The sequence below is a fragment of the Peromyscus maniculatus genome, chromosome 7 (genome assembly GCF_049852395.1).
Source record: "Peromyscus maniculatus bairdii isolate BWxNUB_F1_BW_parent chromosome 7, HU_Pman_BW_mat_3.1, whole genome shotgun sequence".
NCBI lineage: Eukaryota > Metazoa > Chordata > Mammalia > Rodentia > Cricetidae > Peromyscus > Peromyscus maniculatus.
In genome coordinates, this window is record NC_134858.1 from 100394178 (window position 1) to 100417726 (window position 23549).

Below are 23549 nucleotides of genomic sequence, written 5' to 3' on the forward strand. Positions count from 1 at the left end.
GTGTGGAAGCGAGAGGCGGGAAGAGGGGCGAGAGTCAATACACAGGCATACCTACTACCTTGGAGTGATTGCATTTCTTTATTAAGTAGAGTCTCATAATGTAAGGATTATGAACTTCAGATGTAAATTTTAAAAACAAGTTGTGACTAAGTCAAGGAAGCTTGGGGGCGGGGAGGGGGGGGAGCTCTTGTGCCATGCACAGGACTTAAGGCCACATACAGCCAGCTAGCGGGAACGAGCCTAAGAGCTGCCGGACTTGGCTGCTCAGCGATCTCTCACAAAGAAGCCAGTTGTGGACTCCAGCCCAGCGCAAGAACGAAATGTCCCAAAGACAATGCTCACTACCAGACTCAACCTCCTACTCCTCGGCAGAAGAAACCTCAGTGGACCACACGACCCACAGAGACGCACCTGTGAGGATCGCAACCAAGTCCAACAACTGCTACGGCAGGCCAGAGGATTGGGTGAGTCGGTGTGCAAAGTTGACGCTCTACCATTTCTGGAAAGAGCTCCACCACCCTCCCCCCAGAAGATTAAAATCCATGCCCGGGCCAGTGAGCGTCCGTGGTAAAAGCAAGCTCCACATAAACCAACTGACCAGCTGAGTTTGATCTCAGGAATGTACAAAAGTCCAGATTCAGCACCTCACATCTGTAATCCTAGCACTTCTATGGGAGATGGGTGTCAGAGATAGGAGAATCTCCAGGAAACTGGTGGGATGGGTAACCTGGAGTGCAAAGATCGGCAGAAACAGTAAGAGAGACCCTGCCTCAACCAGGTGACAGGAAAAAATGAAGTCCTGAGGGTTGTCCCCTGTTCTCCATAGGCATTCCCAGATGCACACACATACTAGTAATTCGTTTAATTTTTTAAATCTACACCAATTCTTTTTTTTTAAAGATTTATTTATTTATTACATATACAGAAGAGGGTGCCAGATCTCATTACAAATGGTTATGAGCCACCATGTGGGTGCTGGGAATTGAACTCAGGACCTCTGGAAGAACAGTGGGTGCTCCCAACCTCTGAGCCATCTCTCTAGCCCATTTTATTTTATTTTATTTTTGGTTTTTCGAGACAGGGTTTCTCTGTGTAGCTTTGTGCCTGTCCTGGATCTCGCTCTGTAGACCAGGCTGGCCTCAAACTCACAAAGATCTGCCTGCTTCTGCCTCCTGAGTGCTGGGATTAAAGGTGTGTGCCACCACCGCCTATAATCTACACCAATTCTAAAGTGAACTAAAAAAAAACAAACTAGATTGTCAGATTCAAATCAACCCTCTGTAAATGAATGTGGAGGTTAAATTCTCAATCCTGTTGAAGAACTCAGAGCTCACACCTGTGACCCTGGCCATTCTATATTTTTGTTTGTTGCTTCTTTTTGTTTGTTTGAGACAGGGTCTCTTTATGTAGCCCTGGCTGACCTGGAACTCACTATGTAGACCCGGCTGGCCTCAAATTCACAGGGATCTGGCTGCCTCAGTCTCCTGAATACTGGGATTAAAGGAGTGCGCCCAACTCAATCTTGACCATTCTAAGTGATTGAAATTCTGGGAAGAGTACTTAAATGATACAGTAAAATGAAAGTAATAACAAGGATAAGAACAGGTAAGCTCAAGTACTAGTACTTTCTCAAATTTTTTTGAGGTTTTATTTTCTATATATATAATAGTTTGCCTACATGTGTGCCTGTGTACCTCATGCATGCAGTACCCGTGGAGACCAGAAGAGGGTGTCAGATTCCCTGGAACCAGAGTTATAGATGGTTGTGAGCTGCCATGTGGGTGCTGGGAATTGAACCCAGGTCCTCTGGAAGAGCTGCCCATACTCTTAACCACTGAGCCATCACTCGAGCTCCAACCAGCACTTTCTTAAGTGGCTTTACTATAAGTTTAATAATCCACCTTACAGACACTGTGCTCTTTGGGATGGTTTTGGTTTGTGAAGTACTTAAAGAATGTAAGAAAATTTGATAGGATAGATTGTAATTCTAGGATGTCATGAACGGCAAAAACTGATTTTCAATCAGTGGGAAAATAATTGGAGATTTAGGTGAGCAAGTTTAAGTTAACAAAGGTGTAGCTGTTACATGAATATGCAGATAAATATGGAGCATTTTCAGTTATCAGAATGTGAATCTTTGACAAATTCAGAATATTAGTGAGTAAGTCATTAAACAGAGAACAAGAGCAGTAATTATCTTCTATCCTCAAAAGCCCTCAGACATAATAGGCTTGCTTAAACCCAGCCTGGAACAGCAGCTATGTTTGTTTGAGGACTCCAGTGACAGAGCCTGGATGTAGGAAGGAAGGAAGCAGAAAACTAACCTCTATCTTGACTGTCAGGGGTGACATCCTCAACAAGAGGCCCAGTCCTAGATGGTGTGACACCCCTCTGCAGTGAGGGTAGCAGTGGCATCTGCTCTGGGGAAGTCCCAGAAGAAGGTCTGAATTCTACCTCTACCCCAAGTACCATGCAGTGTTTCCACCAAAGACGCCACACATGTTACCATTTGAACACTTTTGGTTCATCCAGGTGGGGTGGAACCAGGACGAAGGTAAATTTGAGCCAAGACTAGAAGCTCTATGTCGTTAGTTGGGGAACTAAAAGGAGAAATTTGACCTCAATTGTCCCTCCATACTGTTGAAGTGTGGTAAATTGGTTGCTTTCAAATCTGTGGTTGAATTAGAATGCTATTATTTAGCCCCAACGCTTTTATTTCCCCCACATACACCCCCCCTCCTCCCCTTTCCAGGTGGCTGGTACTTTTCCATTCTGGGCAACCAGAACTCCATGCTCAGGAAGGACACCTGTTCCTGATCCAGCCGCTGTCCCCTCCCTGTTCCACCAGCAGAAAGAGAAACAAAGCAGCCACAGTCAGAAGTTAACATCAGAGTTAAACTCGGACGGAGTTTGAAGCTTCCTGGCTAGATTAAACTCCACACAAAGGGAGACTGAGACAAAGACGGGAGAAGCCAGCCTGTGGGCCAGTCCTGTAGCATCCCCTGACTCGCCAGTTGCATGAGCCAAGAAGTCCCTTTTGTGACTCAAACAAATCTGGAGACTTGTAAGAATCTGGGAACTTCACTGGGAGGATATCTTAGGAGCTGGCAATGCCATCCTAGGGAAGAAAAACTACGATTACGCCAGGCGGTGGTGGCGCACACCTTTAATCCCAGCATTTGGGAGGCAACGGCAGGCAGATCTCTGTGAGTTTCAAGAGTTCCAGGACAGCCAGGGCTGTTACACAGAGAAACCCTGTCTTGAAAAACCAAGAGAGAGAGAGGAGAATGGTGGTTACGACTCTCTTCAAACATAATTTTGATGAAGAGAAATAGGCAGGCGAGCTTTCTAAAAACTAAAGTTGTCACATAGGAGACCCAGTTTCTTCAGACTTCTTTAGTTGAGGACTATCCCATTAGTGAAATACCGTAGTCAGGACTGGATGAGCTACCGACAAGGATGTTGGCATGGGGATTCCTTAAGTGGGTGGGGCGTGTGAATGGCAAACAGTGCTTCTACTGTAACTGGCAACAGAATGTAGAGGAAACAATCGCCAGGGGAAATGGGTAGGACGTGCCATGAGGCTCTAGAGAGCCTCGGTGTGACCAGTGAGAAGATAGGATATTAGTTCTTGGAATCCGACTTGATCATCACCACCACTGCTAGGTGAAATGGTTCCCATGGGAGCCAAAGGCATTTCGGGGAAGTGTAGAAGGCTGCTCGGCTGTCCTTCTGCATCACGTGAGCTGTTTAGTGGGCGTGCTCTAGTTATAAAGCCACGTCCTTTCTGTCCTGTTCACTTAGCTAACGTGAGAGTGAAATATGGATGAGGCCACCCAGGAGCTTGAAGAGGAGCCAGAACTAAAGTCCTCTCGGGTCTCACGGCCCATCGGCACTGCACGTTCCTCACAGACAGGCACCTAGATTAGGCATCATGAGACTGAGATGGCATGGAGTCCGTCGTGTTGGCATTAGCACTTCGGTTTGGTTCTATCCACATCGTCTGCCTTTCTTCTGTGACTTCTTCCTCTCTCCCCCAGTCCACTGTCCTTTGGCCACTTGGCCCTTCCTTTCTTCCTCAAAGACACCTTGCTCATTCCTGGTGACTCATGCACTCCCACCTACCAGGAGAAGCCCCCCACCCTGACACACACACACAAATCACCACCTACAACTGGCTTCCTGAAGTTGTTCAACCATTAGCAGGGATAGTATTCCCTTGATGAAATCTCTCCTGACTACCAAGCCACATCGGCAAGCCATGTCTCAACCCAACAAGTCCCCTCTGGTGCATCACAGTATCCTGATCCATTCACTTCCTAGAACTCCTCACTATTAGAACTGTCTTTTCTATTTACTGTGCCCCCCCCCCTCCATTAAAACACTCAATAAAAACAGAGACCATGGCTGTTCTGCTCCGTTGTCTTCTCTGCTCTTAGAAGACTTCCTGGCAGGAGGTTGGAGAGATGGCTCAGAGATTAGGAACACCAGCTACCCTTAAGTCCTGAGTTCAGTTCCCAGCAACCACACAATAGTGCACAAGCATCTACAGTAGGCTCTGATACCCTTTTCTGGAATAAAGGTGTACATGCAGAGAGAGGACTTGCATACATAAAACAAATAAATAAATCTTTAAAAAGGGACTTCCTGGCAAATGGTGTCCATAATCGTGAATGACTGTTGAATCAATCGGTGATTGAACAGACATATTCTTACTGCCTTGATCTTCAGGCCATTCCTCCTCTCTAATGTTTTCCAGCATGCAGAAGAATGGGTAAGAAATTCAGAGGTAGAGACTATTGTTGAAAATACTTATCCCTCATATGGAACTTGCCCTTGAATTGACTCAGCGTCCTAGAGTAACTAACAGAAAGGAAAGATGGGACTTCATTGGGAGCCCAGCCGCCTTTGTGAGTGCTCCTAGCACATTCTGCAAATGCCAGGCAGCCTTATTTTTTATTGGGCAATAGCCTAGGGATGGCGGCCTACTGCCTCGTCAGCTCTGTCTGAAAAACCAACGCAGCCTCCCCGCTCCACCTCCGTGAACGGCCAGCAAGCCACCTTGAGTTGGACTTGACTCTCTGGCATGTCTATTGTTTCTCTTCCCAGGATTGACAGATGGTGACTTGCCAGCTTGCCCAGTGCCTGAGAGAATTGACAGAAGATGGTTTTTAAGTTATGAGTACGTGTCATTAAAGCTGAGTTTGAACCTCCCTCTGAAGGACTTTGCCCCCTGGGGGAGTTCTTTCCGAACCAAGCAGGAAGAGACCTGAAATTAATTTCAATGAAAGAAGGCAGGGGAGGAACTCTCTGGAATGTCACCTCACAGGCTTTCCTGGAGTTAGGTGTAATCTCAAGCACCCTAAATATGTTGCCTAAGTGGCTACAGCTGCCTTTAGCCTCTTGGGGAAGTCTGCATGCAGTGGCTGTGGCGACCAGCTTCCCACGGGGAGAAAAGAAAAGCACCTGGCATTTAGGAACAGGATATCAAGGTCGGGGCCACTGCCCATTTAATGGACCCTGCCCATTAAAAAGAGGATCGTGGGTCATCTGCTTCAGGCTAAAATACCGAATCTGGGGGGTGGCCTTTATTTCTTGGTTTGTTTTCACAGTTACTGGAAGAAATTAGAATATGGTCCATCCTGCACTCACTTCTCTCTTATTCACCAACCAGTAGGTTTGATCGCCTGGATTTTACATGCCATCTCTGGTACCAGGGAATGGACTCTGCTTTTGTTTTTGCTTTTGAGACAGAGCCTCACTGTATAGCTATGGCTGGCCTGGAACTCACTATGTAGACCAGGCTGGCCTAGAACTCACAGAGAGCTCTGCCTGCTTCTGCCTCCTGAGTGCTGGGGTTAAAGACATTATACAGATGTTTGCCAAGTTTGCCATTATTATCACTATTATCCATTCTAACCAGCTGAGCTAAGTAGCCACATAGCCAGGCTCTTCCGGCAGGGGAGCTGTGAGCACTTCCCCAGCTGATCTCCTTCCTAATACTCTTATTGAAACTCTCTCATTCACATTCTCCCGTTGCCATGGTTTCTAGGCAAAGGTAAGTATCTCCATCAGCACAGCCTGTAGCCTCCAGTGGAGACAGTAAGGGAAATAAAGCGAAGGTGGGCACAGTAGGACATGGGTAAGTTCCTCGAGTTGGGGAAATGTCAAAAACGTGGTGCACGCCAGCACTTGGGAGGCAGAGCCAACGGATCTCTGTGAGTTCGAGGCCAGCCTGGTCTGCAGAGCGAGATCCAGGACAGGCACCAAAACTACACAGAGAAACCCTGTCTCGAAAAACAACAACAACAACAAAAAACATTGTTAAAGCCCCACTGGGCCCAGTTCCCATGGCTGAATGGACCAATAAGGACAGGAAAACAGAGATTAGAAAGACAGCAAGCCTTACCCAGACAGTGCTGCCAAGGAGAAGGGAAGGGGCTGGGTGTCACAGACCACAGCAGTTAATGAACCAGTTTGGGAGATTCAAGTAAACCGGTCTGCCTGATCCTCACATCCTGGTAGCTCCGCACACAGTCTAACATCTTACCGTAGCCAGTTCTCTGTTGCTATGAAACAAAACTCCCACAGCTGGGTGGTTCTGGAGGCTCAAGAGCACAGCGATGGCTTTTGCTCAGCTCTGGTTAGAGCCTCGTGGGAGATGGTGTCACAACAGTGGAAGTGTGTGCACACGCCAGGCCCGTTGGCTCACCCAGTCCTTCCCTTCAGAAAGCTGAAGAGATAGCATGGTCAGACTGAAAGAAAGAGAACCCAGAGGGATCATGCTAGCTAGCTCTTTGGAACATTATTCATTCTGCACAACCAGCTTAATCTTTTCCAGGAATGGTGGTCCCCATGACCTAAAATTATTGTCCACTAGGTTCCATGTTAAAAAAAAAAAATTTAAAGCCAGGAATGGTGACCCGTGCTTGTAATCCCAATATTGGGGAAGTAGAGACAGGAAGATTCCTGAGCTCATTAGCCAGCCAGCCTAGACCACTTGGTGAGTCTCAGGCCAGTGAGAGATCCTGCCTTAAAAAATAAAGTAGACAGCACCCTAGGAGCAACACCTCACATCAGGTTGTCCTCTGGCAACACACAGAGACACGTGCACACCTGCCGCGCACCCACCAAAGAGTCCACTGAACTAGAGTTTCCGTATCTCAGGTCCATAGATGAAGATGAAATGAAATGGAATCCTGACTCGGCAAGAAGCATCTCACGCTCTCAATAGCTCACAGGTTAAAAACATGCGAACCCTGAGCATCAGTTCTTTCAGTTAATGGCATCACAGAGGGCCGAGGAAAGCCTGTCTCCATTGCGCGGGCTTTGTATTAAGGTGGATGAGTACTGGGAAAAGGAAGTGATGGAAATAGATCAGTGATTCTGGTTCAAGATCAAGAAAGGGCCACTTGCCTTCCTCCACCCCATCCCCAAACATGGTGAACGAAATGCTACATAGCATTACAGGGCAGAAGGCCCCTTTCAAGTCCCACTAAGTCTCTACTTCCTTGTTTCTCTTTCTGTTTCCATGTGTGCTTTGAGACGCTCTCGTTAATTAATGTGGTATCCATAACAGTCGTCCCGGGGAACTATGGAACAGTCATAAATCATTTACATTGTTCTTCGATTTGGTCATAAGCTTAATTTACTATGCTTAAGAATCTGTGCCTCACTGGGCATGGTGGCATGTGCCTATAAACCCAGCATTTGGGAGGGAGGTGGCCAGAGAATTAGAAGTTCAAAATCATCCTCAGTTACATAGAGACTTAAAGGCCAGCCTGGGCTATCTGAGACCTTGTCTTACAAACAAGACAAAAGGATGTAGGCTTCTACTGGCATTCTTGGCTTGAGCCCCACAAATGCTCAGGATAGGCCTGGGCAGTAGCACCTTGGTTACCAAGCAGATGTCAACAGAGGGATCAATGGGAAGCAGGCCACAGTTCATGAAAACATTCCAGTGCTCAGAGCGGCACTCTGTGTACACGCCCAGAGGTACTGGGGTGCACAGCCTTGCTCTTACAGCCCACCTTGCTCTGTGGGGTGTCAGTGGTGTCTCTGCATCTCTAAGGGCTGCAGCTGAGGCACCAGGAGGAGGCTCTGGAGCCCTTAGCTGTAGAGGAAGAACTTGGTATCTTGGTCCTCACCACCCCTGCTCCCACCCCCAGTTCAGGGGATTAGGTCTGCTCTTTTGATGTTTGTAGTGGCTCCCAGGTGCCATCCCTATCAGAGTGCAGAACCGGTGTCTGTGTCCAGTGTCCTTGTCTCTGATGCTGACGTTGACTAGGCTTTCTCAGAGTACTGCTTGCTCTAGGGCTCAGTGAGGACCTGGTCCTCCTTGCCTGCCTGCAGTACTGCTGTCTCCAAGTCTCCTGCAGAGAACCCCTGGGCTCTGTCCGGACAGTAAAGACCCATTGCACGGGCTTCTACCCAGACCCCGACATCTCCCAAGGACAGGATCCTCTCCCACACCGTTTGTCTGGCTGGCCCCCTTCACTACACCTACTCTCCAGAAGCCTCCAGCAACACTCCAGAGTCCACATGGGACATATATGTCCCCTCCTGTACTAGCAGGGACAGGCTAAATGCTATCTTTCAAATAAAATAGTCTCTAGGTCCCACATGAGCCTTTGGAAAGAATCATTCTTGTCTTTGACAAAGGAGGTTAGCTTTGAAGGTCCCCCTTTCAGACCAGTCTAATTCTAAATTATTCTCTCAGTGTATATGATATCCACATGCTGTACATTTTATGCACACAGTAAAGAGGCCATAATGATGTGTTTTCATCTTCTTTATAACTTTGCTTTGAATGCTGTCGGCAGGATTTTCAGAAAAATAAATTGAGGACTAACATTCAGATCATAGTTATCTTAAATGAAAAAGTATCCATGCATACTAGGATTAAAGAAAAAAAAAAAAGACAGATCAGCAAGCTATCTCAGCAGAAAACGATGCTTGTTGACAAACCTGATGACCTGAGTTTGATCCCCAGGATCTGTCTGGTGAAAGGGAATAATCGGCCCCAGCAAGTGGCACAGCACACACACACACACACACACACACACACACACACTTCATGCATGCATGTGCACACACATACTCATGGGGGTAGACAAACAAACAAATAAATAAATGTAAAACATTTAAAGAAGAAAGGAAAAGGAAGAGGCTGACTGAAGGACCACTTCCCACAACACTCTTCCCCCGCCACCACCACCCCCAGGCAGGGTGTCTCTGTGGAGCTTTGGAGCCTGTCCTGGAACTTGCTCTGTAGACCAGGCTGGCCTTGAACTCACAGAGATCTGCCTGCCTCTGCCTCCTGAGTGCCACCACCTCCCGGCTCCCACAACACTTTAGTACAAATCCAAGTTCCCATCACCATCCTCTCAGCTACTAACCCTGCTGCCACTTCTAATCTGTTAGAGTTGGGGAACCGTCAAGAGGGGAGGACATGGTCAACACTTACCAGGTGTCACATACATCTGGTCAGAAAAGAGTCCTGGAGCCTAACTCCAAAGGACACCGGCTGCCTGCACGGACATCAGAGATGGTGTTGAGTTCAATTCTCTGGTTTTGCAGGTGGGGGTGGGTGGGTGGTGTAATTGACCCAAGGTCAGTTGTCAAGTCAACAGCAGGGCATGTGCTCTGACCTGTGGCACTTTCCATCACAGAGAAACTGTGTGCTCGGCTCCCAGGAGACAAGCCTACGCTTCTGGGATGAGTAGAAAGGGACTTCCAGAGCCTTTTTTTTATCAGTCTGAAGGAGGGAGGAAGTGTGGGCAGGAGACCTGGGGCAGTCATCAACAGGGTGGCTAGCCCCAGACATGTTTGGGTCTGGCAGAAGGAAGTCCAAAAGCAGAGGAGGGGCAGAGACAATAGGGACTCTCCAGCCCTGGCCATGGTGGCATCGGCTCGCTCCCCCACCCAGCACCCACACTCCCCCTCATCCACTGCAGCAGCTGTTCAGGGCTTCCTTTGTCACATCTCCTGGGATTCCTTCTGAGATCAAGGGCAGGGGGAGAAGATTCATCAGAAGGGGAGAAAGTGGATGATGAGGAGATCGGAGACATAGAGTGCCCACTAGAGATCCCCAGGGAGAAATGGTGCCAGCACTGGTGACAGAGGACCTCAGAGCTCTGTCCTCAACTTCAGCAGTACCCTGGCATGGCCCAGAGAATGCACAAATACAGATACTTAGGGGCTGGAGAGATGGCTCGGTGGTTAAGAACACTGGCTGCTCTTACAGAGGGCTGGGGTTCAATTCCCAGCACCCACATGGCAGCTCACTGCTATCTGTAATTGGTTCTGAGGGATCCAATCCCCTCTTCTGGCCTCCATGGGCACTGCACACACATGGGACACATATCTACACACAGACAGAACACCCCCATACACATAAAATAAAAAATCTTTAATTTTTTTAAGAATAGCTCCTTTAAGAATGTTTGTTTGTTTGCTTGTTTGTTTGTTTGTTTGTTTTAAATACAGATACTTGGGACCACAACACAGACATATTTTTCAGTTGCAGACTGTACATCAGGATTTTAAACACTCTCTTGATTCTAACCTAACCAAGGTTGAGATCCATGTCCCAGAAGGAACTTTAATTTACTGCATACTAAGTTTCCTACTTCAATAACAAAAGATAATCTAGCCTTGAGTGATGGTCCATCCCTAGGGCCCCGGCACTTGAGAGGTAGACAGAAGGATGAGAAATTCAAGGCCAGCCTCAGCTACACAGTGAGTTTGAGGATAGCCTGAGCTACCTGCAAGCTATCTCAATAAAGTAACAACAACAACAAAATTAACTAATAAATACAGGAAAGCAAAAAAAGAAATGTTTAGATTTTTTTTTGAGGCAATCAAGTAAATTCTCATGCTATCCAGGCCTGCACACCACAACCCCCCTCGTCCAGTACAGAGCTATCAGGTTTCCTGTTGTAATCCCTTCCCCAGGGTTCTAAGCCCCTGCTCCCACTGTCAGACCTGCAGGCCTCCGATTCCTCTGGGTCCTTTCCAAGTCCCATTTCATTAGCTATGGCATGCTAAAGAAAAGTTTAAAGTTGCCACTGCTCTAAACAGGACTAGAGAGATGGCTCGGTGGTTAAGAGCACTTACTGCTCTTAAAGGGGACCCAGGTTTTGTTCCCAGCACCCACATGGTGTCTTTCAACCATCTGTAATTCCAGCTAGAGGAGAACAGATGCTTCCAGTTTGTGGCTCAAGATGTGAACTCTCAGGTCTACTCATTACCATGCCTTTGCTTGGCCATCATGGGCCCTAACCCTCCAGAACTGTAGGTCCAAAACAAACCCCTCCTTCCATAGTTGCCTTGGTCATGGTGTTTTATCACAGCAACAGAAAAGTAAATATACATAGACTTAAAGCAAAGGTTACTTCAGACCTTTCTCAGCAAAGCCTCACAGCAAACTTAAAAAAGCTGAGCTCACCTCAAAAATTTTTACGAGCCCATCAAAACAAAATTCACTATTTTTTGAAAGGTAAAAGCAAAAAATCACTGTATTTGTTTATTTTCTATTGCTGTAATAAGACACCATGACCAAGCCTGATGATGGTAGTGCATGTCTTTAATCCCAGCACTCAGGAGGCAGAGGCAGGTGGATTTCTGAGTTCAAGGCCAGCCTGGTCTACAGAGAGAGTTCTAGGACAGCCAGGGCTACACAGAGAAACCCTGTCTTAAGAAGGAAAAAAAGAAAGGAAGAAAAAGAAAGAAGGGAGGGAGGGAGGGAGGGAGGGAGGGAGGAAGGAAGGAAGGAAGGAAGGAAGGAAGGAAGGAAGGAAGGAAGGAAGGAAGGAAGGAAGGACTCAGTAAGAACTTAGGAAGGGTAGACAAGATTGTGGAGTATGTAGAGATACTTGCTGCCAAGTCTGATGGCCTGAGTTTAATCCCCAGGACATACATGGTAGAAGGGGAGAAGCAACTCCTCTGACCTCTACATATATGTTATAGCATTCATGTGTGTGAGTTCACACATACAAATAAATTAGTGTAATTTTCAAATTAAGAAAAAATCAAACCAAAAAGAAAATAAACAAATATGGAGAAAATATTTGAACAGACATCACCAAAGAAGATATATAGGTAGTTAAAACCACATGAAATGATGCCCAACATCTTTAGCCATTAGGAAGTACAAAGTAAAACCATAACACACACACACACACACACACACACACACACACACACACACACTCAGAATGGGTAATGTTTAAGAGCTCACAGCGCAAAAAATGTGAGGCAACCAAAACCCTCATGACACTGCTGATGGGAATGTTAAACAGTAAAAACACCCGAGAAAACAACAGATAGCTTCTGATCAGTTAAAAATACACTTATTCTAAGATTTAGCAGCCCCATTTTCAAGTATTTACCCAAAAGAAATGAAAACACTGTAAAAGCTTAATTTGCAGTAGACAAATACCATGAACAACTTAAATGTCCATCACCAAATAAATACACAAACTCATTATGACATACATATCCAATATGATGGATACTACTCGGCAATAAAAATGTATACACACACACACACACACACACACACACACACACAAATGGACCATTCTCAACAGCATCATTCTGAGTAAAAGAAACTGAACAGTATATATTTTACAATTCCATGTATATAAAATTCTAAAAATGGTCCAAGATCCGGGTATAGCCCAACAGTACAGTGCTTGCCTGGTTCAGTCATCAAAACTTCATAAGCCAGACCTGAAGATGGGTAGCTGGAGGTTCTCGTTCTCTCTCTCTCTCTCTCCCTCCCTCCCTCCCTCCTCCCTCTCTCTCTCTCCCCTCACTTGCTCACTCCTTCCTTCTCTGTATGAGCCAGAGCCTCATGTATCACGGGCTGGCTCCACCCACAATCAATATCTCTTCATGTGCCCTGTGTACAAGACCCTCTATGTGAAAGAACTACACAGAAGATTCTACATAGGAGTCCCTCTGTGTGAGGGTCCCTCCATGTGGGAGACCCTCTGTGTGGGAGACCCCCCTTCATCCTTTTCCTTCATCTTCCATAATAGGGAGTGCTTATAAATGAATGGTCATGGTGGTTCCCTCAAGATCAGTAATTTGGGCTTTCATTTAAGGTCTCCCTCGGTGACAAAAATCAATGGAAAGCCATCTGTGCATCTCAGCAAAACCATTATCAATGATGTAAGTCACCCAGAGTTCCCTGCGTAAACTCTGCAGGATTGAGCCCTGCTCTTTCAATGGGTGTGTTGCCTCCCGTGTGGCGTCTCTTTCTTTCCTTACTTAACCTTTCTCTGGTTACTCTGGACCTCAGAGCCCACTCGACCCTTCTCACTTTCCCCATTTTTCCAGCTACATCTCTCTTACCTGTCGAAGTCTCTTGGTGGCTCTGGCACGCCCATGGCCCTGGCTGCACTGCCCCGTGTGAAGTTCAGTGAGTCAGTGAGCAGAATGGCGAAGGCAGGAAAGCACACTCCATCTGTCTCTAGGTTCCCTCCTACCTCAGCCTTCCCCCAGAGGACTCTCCTGCAGGGCTGCAGGATGAGACCCCCCTGAAGGAGAGAACCTGCACCCCGGAACAGCAAATCACACCCCAGACTTCCAAAATACGTTTAAAAAGACGAAAAGAGCCTTGCAATTGGGCTTAGTTGAACATGTTTCCCAAAAAGGCCATTTTAAAATGTTTTGCTGAGGGCTGAGGATATAACTCAGTTGATAGAGTGGTTGCTTGCCTGGGAAGCTCTGACTTCAATTCCCAGAAGCATGGGAGGAGGGATGTTTGCTTCCTGAGCATGCTACTCAAAAGGCAGAGGCCCGAAGATCACTACAAGTTCAAGGCCAGGCCAGCTAGGGTTAAAAAGCTAGACAGACCCTGTCTCTAAACAAAACAATGAACAAACAGTAAACATTTTCACTATTAGCACTGCCTCGAAGCAAATGATCGTTCTGCCTGTGAGAGGGCTTCTCTTCTTTCCTAATTTCATAACCTAGGTCAGGTGGAACTGCTCATGCGCAAGGCAGTTCTGCTGAAGCTGACTCTCAGGAACTTCATTCAGTCTTTCCCACTGCGGCACCTAACCATCCATGCTAATCATTCACCCCGAACCCCGCCCAGCATTCCTTGTCGTTGTCCCTGAAGGCAGACCTCAAGGGCCAACTACGTTTCAGATCCCAGGACTGTGAGTTTTAGGAAGACAATAGTCACAGAACCCCTGTGGGCTGGGAGCAGTACTCAGCAGGCATCTGTATCCAGGTTCAAATGTTCACACACAGGGCCTGCAAGGGACAAAGAGCTTCAGGCCACCTCCGTCAGCAGCTGGGACCAAATAAGGGCTTCAGAAGTGGTTCTCAGAGCTCTTCTTCCTTATGGCTTTGCAGATAAGAGATGTCGGTCTGCCTTACCCCTTTGGCTCTCTTTCGCACTTCTCCAGCTATTTCCCAAGCTAATCTGCCCTGAAGAGAATCTTACTGCTGGTGTAGGCAAGGCTTGAATGACGCTTATAAACAGTGATGAAACACGGAAAACCAATCTTGGTTTTCACCTGAACAAATCCCTTTCACAGCAACCCGACACCTGGCCAACTGTCCAACTGTCGGCTTCCGTGATCCCTAATTGTTCTTCACAGAACCCGGCCACCTGCCACCATCTGCCTCAGACCACCTCACACCTGCCCCTTCAGATGTTCACCTTCTCTTCAAAAGCTTCTGGCCCCCATGCCCTCCTCCAATTCCTTTCATCCTCTCCTGACCTCCAGAGTCCTGGTGCAGGAAGCAGAGTTAGAGGAGGTTCAGTCCTGGAAAGAAAGATGATGGCCACCACAGACTCCTCTTCAGAGCAAACAGCAGGGCTCTGGTTGTTTTGTAGAGAAAGCGCCTAGAGGCCCTGCCCAAGGGCCCCTCTCATCTCCTCCACAGGAACCACTAGGCAAGTGGGGCTCTTCTTTTCCCAGCTCCGTTTTCCACAAAGCCTTCTGTGAGTATGCACACAGAGTTCCTGCCATCCTCCATAGGCCTTGGCAGGGGGCAAGAATGCTTCAGGGTAGGCTAGACAGGCATGCTTACACTGAGACTCTTTTTACACCAAGAAGTAGTCATTTGGGTGTTCCTAGACCCTCCAGCCATTTTTACAGCTCCTATGCCCATTTTAGAACATTTTAAAAATAATAATAATGTTGTTATTAATTCTTTGAGAATTTCATACAATCTATTTTAACCCTATTCACTTCCCTTCCCCATCTCTTCCCAGCTCCAACCTAATCTCCCTTCCCACCTAACTTCAAGTCTTTTTTTTTTAAACCCATCAAATCCTATTTGTACTGTCTAAATGCTACCCTGGAGTGTGGTTGACCTACCAGGGGGTCACAGCCTTGAAGAGAACTAGCTATCCCTTTCCCAAAAGCCATCAGTTGCCAAGAACTCCTCAGCTAGGAGTGGGACTTCCTGCCCACCTCCCCTCTCCATGCTGGGATTTGGTCTGGCCCGATCTTATGCAGGTGGTCTTGTAGATGCTATCATAACCACTGAGTTCTTACATGGAACTACCCTGTTGTACTGAGTTCTTACATGGAACTGCCCTGTTGTACTGAGTTCTTACATGGAACTGCCCTGTTGTGTCTGGAAAACATTGATTTGCTGGAGTTGTCCACAGCCTCTGGCTCTTACCATCTTTCTGCCTCCATTTTTGTGATAATCCTTGAGCCTTGGGGAGAGGGGACAACACCTTTTGCTTTTTGTTTTTTGTTTTTCTAATGACTCATAATTGCCTGTATTTATTGATGGAGCACAGGGTGCCGTTTTGATACATGTTTACCCGGTGTAAAGATCAGATCAGGGTAAGTAGCCTGTCTGATGCTATCTCAGGAGCCTCAGGTGCTTCCCCTCCTTCTGGCCTGCTTGGTCCCTCTTCCTGTTCCCACTGCATTCCACATCTCCGCCTCCGGTCTCTGAGAGCAAGCAGCAGACAGTTCAGCCCCATCTTTAATCATCTCCAAACACTCAGGATGCTAAGTGCTAGGGGCAGGTGGTTGGGGTAACGTTGGGCCAGGCACTAGATAAATAAATATGGCTGGCTGCCCGAAAAGAGGCTTCACATGGGCTGCGAGAGGGCTCAGTGGGCAGCAGTGTTCACTGTGCAAGTCTGCTAACCTGAGTTCAGATCACCGAAACCCACATAAGAAAACAGTACTACAAAAAAATAAGGAGTACTACAAAGCTGTAGTTCTAGCACTCCTATGATGGGACGGGAGGAGGAGACCTGGGAATCACCGGGAAGCTCATTGGTCAGCTAGCCTAGAGTACATACTGAAGAGGTCAAAACAAGAGAAGTCAACTGGTCTAAAACAAGGTGGAAGGCTAGAACCAACTCCCAGAAGTTGTTCTCTGACCTCTACATATGTGCCATGGCAACACACACACACACATACACACACACACACACACACACACACACACACACACACACACACACACATAAGCTTTATGCTCTTTAACTCAGTCCCATCACTCCAGAACGTCTCTCCAGACGTTCTGTCCATTAGAAATTGCAGAGCAATTTTATTTTCTTGGCTGCTGTTCTGTCTAGGCAAAGGAGGCCAAGGTGGCACGGTGTGACCTGGCCTGCCATAAAGATGCTGCTGTAAGTTGCAGCTGTTAGAGTCACCAGGAATGTCCTCAAGACATGGTGCACAAGAGTGTCTGTATGTCTGGTCTTGTAGGCGCTCTAGCTGTCACTGTGATTATAAAACGTGGGGGCCCATGAAGGTCACACCTGTTCCACGTGGCTAAAGCATAGTCTTCAGGTCACCACAGGTGTTGGGGTCAGAGTCTGGACTCTGACAGCCCTAACATGCTAGGCTCAGTGTCCCGTCCTCAACAGACCGATTAGACAGACAAAAATCAGTGAAAAGCAGAGAGAGGAGATTTAACCATTGTAACCACATTGGGAAGAAGGCGGACAAGGTCCAGTGATTGCACATCGCCGCCACCACACTCCTCCCTGACGGTCCCTTTTCCCAGGGACCTGATAGGATGCATAACTAAGTAGTCTCAGTCAACATAGGGGCCAACCCTTCACCATCTCCTTACAAAGGGGTCTGAGCTGTATGAAATCTCTTTCAGGGAGACAAGGTCATCCTTTAGGTGGCCCCAGGGGGCCCCAGCCTTTTCTTTCTCCCAGTGTGAGAGTCCTAGAGAATTCCATTCCTGGGGCCTACTGACCCAGTGGAGTATCTTCACTCCTGTCGGGACTGTTACGTTCTGGGCCAGGCCATGTTCTGAGTATCTGATGGGGGGTGGGTGGTAAGGGGAGTCCTTATACCATTACCGTGGTTTTACAGGGGCAGGAAAGCTAAGTTGTTTCCCCAAGCATCAAGAGGCTGAGGAAGCTGGATTGGAAGGCCCTCACATACCCTTGGCTTTATTCCTGCCCTGGCCATTGCTCACCCCAGGCCTGGTCTCCTCTGTTCTGGATCTGAGTGGGTTCAGTGTCTATGAAGGTAGAGCCTGGAACCTCCAGTCAGTAACGTGTTGCTTTAATCCCAGCAGCTTTTCCTGTGTCTTCTGGGGGCTCTTACAGGGAAGCTACTGGAAAGCCCTGATGGTGATGTGGCTCCTGGTCCCTCTCTCTCTGCTGCCAGGCTGCACTTAGCTCTGAGAAGGGACATTAGGCTCCATTCAGGTTATTCACAAGACAGGGCTTCCTGGCAATGCAGGCTGGCTGATCAACGTGGCTGGCAGATGGGGCCTCTTAATCCCGGCACTCGGGAAGCAGAGGCAGGCAGATCTCTGTGAGTTCAAGGCCAACCTGGTCTACAGATCAAGTTCCAGGACAGCCAGGGATACACAGAGAAACTGTGTCTTAGAAAGGGGATGGGGGGAGGAAGGAGGAAGAGAGGGAGGGAGGGAGGGAGGGAGGGAGGGAGGGAGGGAGGAAGGAAGGAAGGAAGGAAGGAAGGAAGGAAGGAAGGAAGGAAGGAAGGAAGGAAGGAAGAGGAACAAAAAAGAGGTCAAGTGAGCCCCAATCTGTTCTTGGGCATCCTGACACAGCTTCAGGTTTAAATAGACAGCAAGAGCTGACACCCATCACTGACCCATCAGTCTTAGCTCTGGTCTATGTAGCTAGAGTTTTCCTGCCTGGCCCACAGTCAGGACAAATCTCTCTCACCCACCAGTCCCACAGCCCCTCAGACCCAACCAAGTAAACACAGAGACTTATATTGCTTACAAACTGTATGGTAGTGGCAGGCTTCTTGCTAACTGTTCGTTTGTTTGTTTGTTTGTTTGTTTTTTGTTTTGTTTTTTTTTTTTTTGAGACAGGGTTTCCCTGTGTAGCTTTGCGCCTTTCCTGGAACTCACTCTGTAGACCAGGCTGGCTTTGAACTCACAGAGATCCGCCTGGCTCTGCCTCCTGAGTGCTGGGATTAAAGGTGTGCGCCACCACTGCCCAGCTTCTGATCTTATATCTTAAATTAACCCATTTCTATAAATCTATACCTTGCCACAGGGCTCATGGCTTACCGGCATCTTCACATGCGGCTTGTCATGGTGGCGGCTGGCAGTGTCTCTGACTCAGCCTTCCATTCCCAGAATTCTTCTCCTCCTTGTCCCGCCTATACTTCCTCCTGCCTGACTACTGACCAATCAGTGTTTTATTTACTAACCAATCAGAGCAACACATTTGCCATACAGAACATCCCACAGCAGGTCTACCCAGAAAAATGGTTTGAGAAGTTGTCAGAACTGAGTGACATTTCTTTCTGTGAGGTAGGTTCTTCCCCTGGATGACACCAGTCATCAGCATCTTCCCTACCCCCACCCCCATGGGATTCCTGGAGACACTTTCCTTCTTTGGGTGCCTTGCTTCAGTACTCTGATAGCTGACAGGAGGGGCACCAGTGTCAGAATTTCCTTCCTCCAGCCAGGAAGGTTATCCCAGAACCTGGGGCTGCACCCTAGTTATCTAAGAACTAGTCTCAGAGCAAAGCTCTGAACCCCCAGGGCACCCCCATCCTTGATTCCCTCCACTCCCCTCTGTTGGAGCTCCCCAACCCTCGACTAATTCAGACTCTGTAGCAAGTGGCAAGAAATGTTTGTCTCAACAGGGGTGGTGGCCCATGCCTTTGATCTCAGCTCTTAGGAAACAGAGGCAGGTGGATCTCTATGAGTTCATGACTGTCCTGGTCTACAGAGTAAGTTCTAGGCCAGCTAAGGCTACCTAGTGAGACCCTGCCACAGAAAATGAAGTCTGCTTTTCCTCGCTGTTTCGAGTCCTCTAAGCCTAGACGATATAATGTTTAAGGGCAGGAGGGACACTGTGTCTTGAGGATTGCTGTGGGCTGGGACACAAAGCCTGGTGTATAGTAGTTACTCCACAAATACTGGAAAGATGACTGCAGACCGGACAGAAGAGAGTTAGAGAGCTTGTGACACTTTGAAATCCCACGGGAGTTTGGTTTTCAAGCTGGGCTGTGTCTGGGAACTATGGAAAGCTGATGTTCCATTGAGGTTGCTTTGGGAAGGAAACAGTAAGACGAAGCCATCTCCAGGAATGTGAAAGCTTGGTTCTGGGGGCCCCTGACTCACCTTCCAGACATAGCGCTGACGTTGGTCTTAGCCAAGGTGTTCATCACTCCCAGGCATGACTCCCCTGGCCTTGGATGGCTGAGATGACTCAGGACACACTCCATCCAGACCTCCTGCAGTGGCCTGTGGCCATGCCAGCTGGGCTCCAAAGCCCCAATGCTCAACTGTCAAGGGCTGAGTTCACTGTCTCCATGAGTGTCTAAGTCCTGACTCTGCTCTCAGTCACTGGGGGTGCTTTTTAATCCTTCACCAAAGATGGATAATTTGTCACATTTTTAATTGCTTAGTTTGTTTTCTGTTTTGAGACAAAGTCTGAATATGTTGCCCAGGCTTGTCTCAAATTCCTGAACTCAATCAATCCTCTAGCTAGATAGTTGGAAGTAGGTGTGTACCAATGTACCTCCCTCCCTCCCTCCCTCCCTCCCTCCCTCCCTCCCTCCCTCCCTCCCTCCCTCCCTTCCTTCCTTTTCTTTATTTCTCTTTCTTTGAAAGCATCTCATATATTGCAGGCTGACCTCCAACTTGCTATATAACCAAAGAGAACCTTGAATTAATGATCCTCCTGCCTCTACATCCCAAGTGCTGGGACCACTGGCCTCTACCACCACATCTGGTTTATGGGGTGCTGGGTATCAAACTCTACCAAACAAGCTACAACTTGACCCCTTCTTGAAGGAGGCAACTATAGCCCAGAGAATCAGACCAAAGAGGACTAGTCCTATGTGCTCTAACTGCTCCCTTTTTTCTGATTCCAAGAGCCAGGCAGGCCAACCTGTCACTATGAGACACCCTGAACCTCCCTGAGTGTCACTGGCCAGAAAGTCTCTGGAAAACTTTGTAAGAGGCGAGAAAGACCGGAATGAGGGAAGATCTTCATGAGCATCATTTAAGATGGTCAGGTGTGGCTGTGTCCAGAAGGCTTTGCCTGCTTAAAATCAGCTTTTGAGGTCCAGCTGAAGTGGCTGGTACAGCCCAGCATAGTCAGGGATATGACCGTAGGTCTCAGGTCGGAGAGAGTGCACTATCCTTTATACTCCTGGATGGCATTCTCCTTATCCCATCTTATTTTGCTCATTTTCACCTAGGAAGGCCTCTGGAATCCAACAACTTCCTCTTCTGAAAGATGCCTGCAGGAAAGGCCATGTGGTCTGCAGGGTGGGTGTCCAGCTTCAGGCCAACACACATGGGCTCCCCCAGATGTTCCTATGGCCATCTTCAGCTTGCAGTCTCATTTATCAAAGTACTATTATCCTCAGAACATCACACGACTGACTACGGTCCCTGGAAAATAACCAGGGTCATGGGGACGCAGGCCAGCCTCTCATTTACAATGAGGAAAACTAAGACCTTGTCTATATGGGCAGTGAAAGAGCAAGCTAACCCTAAAAGCAGAGCTTATAATCCCAAGATGGGAAGTCACCCTCTGAACTCTCAGAGTGACCTCGAGTGCCACCATTCAACTTTGCTCAGCGACCAGTTGTACTGCATGTTAGATGCCTTGTCCTGGGGGAGTGTGACTAAACATCTGTTTGCTCCAGATGGGGCACCATGGCAGATCAAAGAAACACTTCCACCCAAGTCTAACTTAGTGAACCAATGAGAGTGTTGGGGTTACACAGAGAAGTGTGGGTGAGGGGTTATTTACAGGGGATGGTTGACTCAAAGGCATTGGTGAAAAGCTCCCCCCAGCATGGGTGATGACTCACAAAGGCTGCATCCCCAGAGCTTCCTGCACAACATGAAGCCAGCCCTGCCTGGTGGAGGGTCACCCCTCTCGAGCAGTTTTTCTGCTTATACAACCTTGGGGGTGGGACTTGTGAGTCTTCGTTTTTTAGGCCCTGGTCCTTGTGAGCCTTGGTCCCTCTCCCAAGAGGGACGGTTTCAACTTGGAGGAAGCAGCTCCGTGGCAGTGCACCTGGACCAGAGAGAGCTAAGATGGGGTTTGGGAGGAAAAGGAGGAAAGAATGAAAGGAAGGCTTCGCCACAGCAGGATGGCTGTTCAGACTTTTCTCTACCAGACAAGAGAGCCGCTCCCCTGAAACTCCACGCGGGAGCTGACCAGAACATTCCCAGCCTTCACCCCTTAGCCGACAAGGCAACCAGCCCAGTCTTGAGTCCTTTGTGATTAACTGAGAGGGCACAAAGGACAGAGGAGTTGGACCTCTTCAATTCTCTCTACCTATCACTTGTCTAATAGTCATCTGTATATCACCCATCTACCTATTTACCGTCATTATAGGCATCCGTCGTCTGTCCGCTCTCTGTCGGTGGCTTGCTTCACCGTCCCTCCAGGTGGCTCTGCTCTCTCCTTCCCTCTGTCATTCTCTTCTAATCATACCACTTCACTGGACAGAATTTAGAACTGGGAACACTCCTTTGTTTTTTTTATTTTTGAAGTCGCTATATTTTCTTTCAAGTCTCCATCATTTTCTTGTTTCCTTTTCAGCTAGTGGACCCTACTGATGCTCTTTCTTCCCTTTGGACAATGTTGAGGACATGGGGATGGGCATGTTATATTCGGCAAGATCCCTGGTGTCTAGGGGCCCATCTCCAGTTCCCTGTATGGTATGAAAAGACTGTGCCCATGAGGGTAAAACATCTTCTTCACTCACCCCACCTCAGGGTATACCCGCAGATGTCCCAAGCAGCCCCAGCACTCCTTATCTTCACCACTTTAATAGACTTTGGTTTCCCTGCAAGCCTGGTATCCGGTTGCCTGGGTGCTAAGCTGATGGGTTCACTGTGACTGTAATCTGTCACTCAGCACCCCACTAGGGACCAGGTATTTCTCTAGGCCTGATATGCGGACACCCCTTATCTTTTATCAGTGGGTACACAGCAACCTCTATGCATGCAAACTCCCAGACAAGCAAGCAGGTCTTGTGTCGAATGTGACAGAGACAGATGTGACAACACACAGTCACAGTTGGCATGTAGCCAACTGTGTCCTTGCTCCAGAGCAAAAGGACTTTTTGTTTATTGTTGTTCTTTGGTGCATATGATGTGGGAGGGAGGTGCAGCAGGTATGCCATGCTCACATGTGGAGGTCAGAGGACACGTTTGTGGGGTCAGTTCTGTCCTACAGGGGTTCTAGGGAAAGCACTCAGGCCGCCAGGTTTGTGCAGCAAGTGCCTGTACCTGCTGAGCCATGGGGTACACTAGGGGTTGGTGTGACCAGATGTTTAGGCACCTTGGGAAGTATCTCAGACCAAAATGGCACCTTGATCTAGTCCCCAGAGGAAAGGACAGATCAGGACTGCAGAAGCTTGGAAGAGAGAGAGAAGAACCATTAGCTAGCCTGTATAGACAAAGCCCCAAATAGCTTGGAGGAAGAAAGCAGGACAGGTTGGGAAGCCACTTTAAAAGGAGACAGAGAGCTGGGCAGTGGTGGCGCACACCTTTAATCCCAGCACTCAGGAGGCAGAGCCAGGCGGATCTCTGTGAGTTCGAGGCCAGCTTGGTCTACAGAGCAAGATCCAGGACAGGCACCAAAACTACACAGAGAAACCCTGTCTCGAGGAGAAAAAAAAAAAAAAAAAAAAAAGGAAAACTAAAAGGAGACAGAGGAGACAGCAGAGGCACTGACAGGCAGCGGGAGGTTAGTCAGTGCAGGGAAAGTAGCCAGGGCTGGAAAAGAAGGCCTATATGAGGGAGGGAAGGATCTTTAGGTGGGGCCAAGGGGGTAGACTTTTTCTTCTCAAATGGGGTACAGCCTCTTGGTACCCACCCCTCCTCTGGCCTTTCTGTTCCATCCTCTGGGAACACTGGCACAGCTGGGACTCCTTCTGAAGCTGAGGAAGCTCAGCAGTGTCCCTGAGAATGGACTTTGCCAGTCTACCACGTGCTCCATCCCTTGGAAGCATCGGGCCCAGTGAGCAGTGGAAAGGCTTGCTGAGGCATCTGTGACAGCTCCGAAGGGAGACAATAGCTGGAATGACAGGCTGGGCACCTCCAGATGTAGCAGAGGCTCTGAC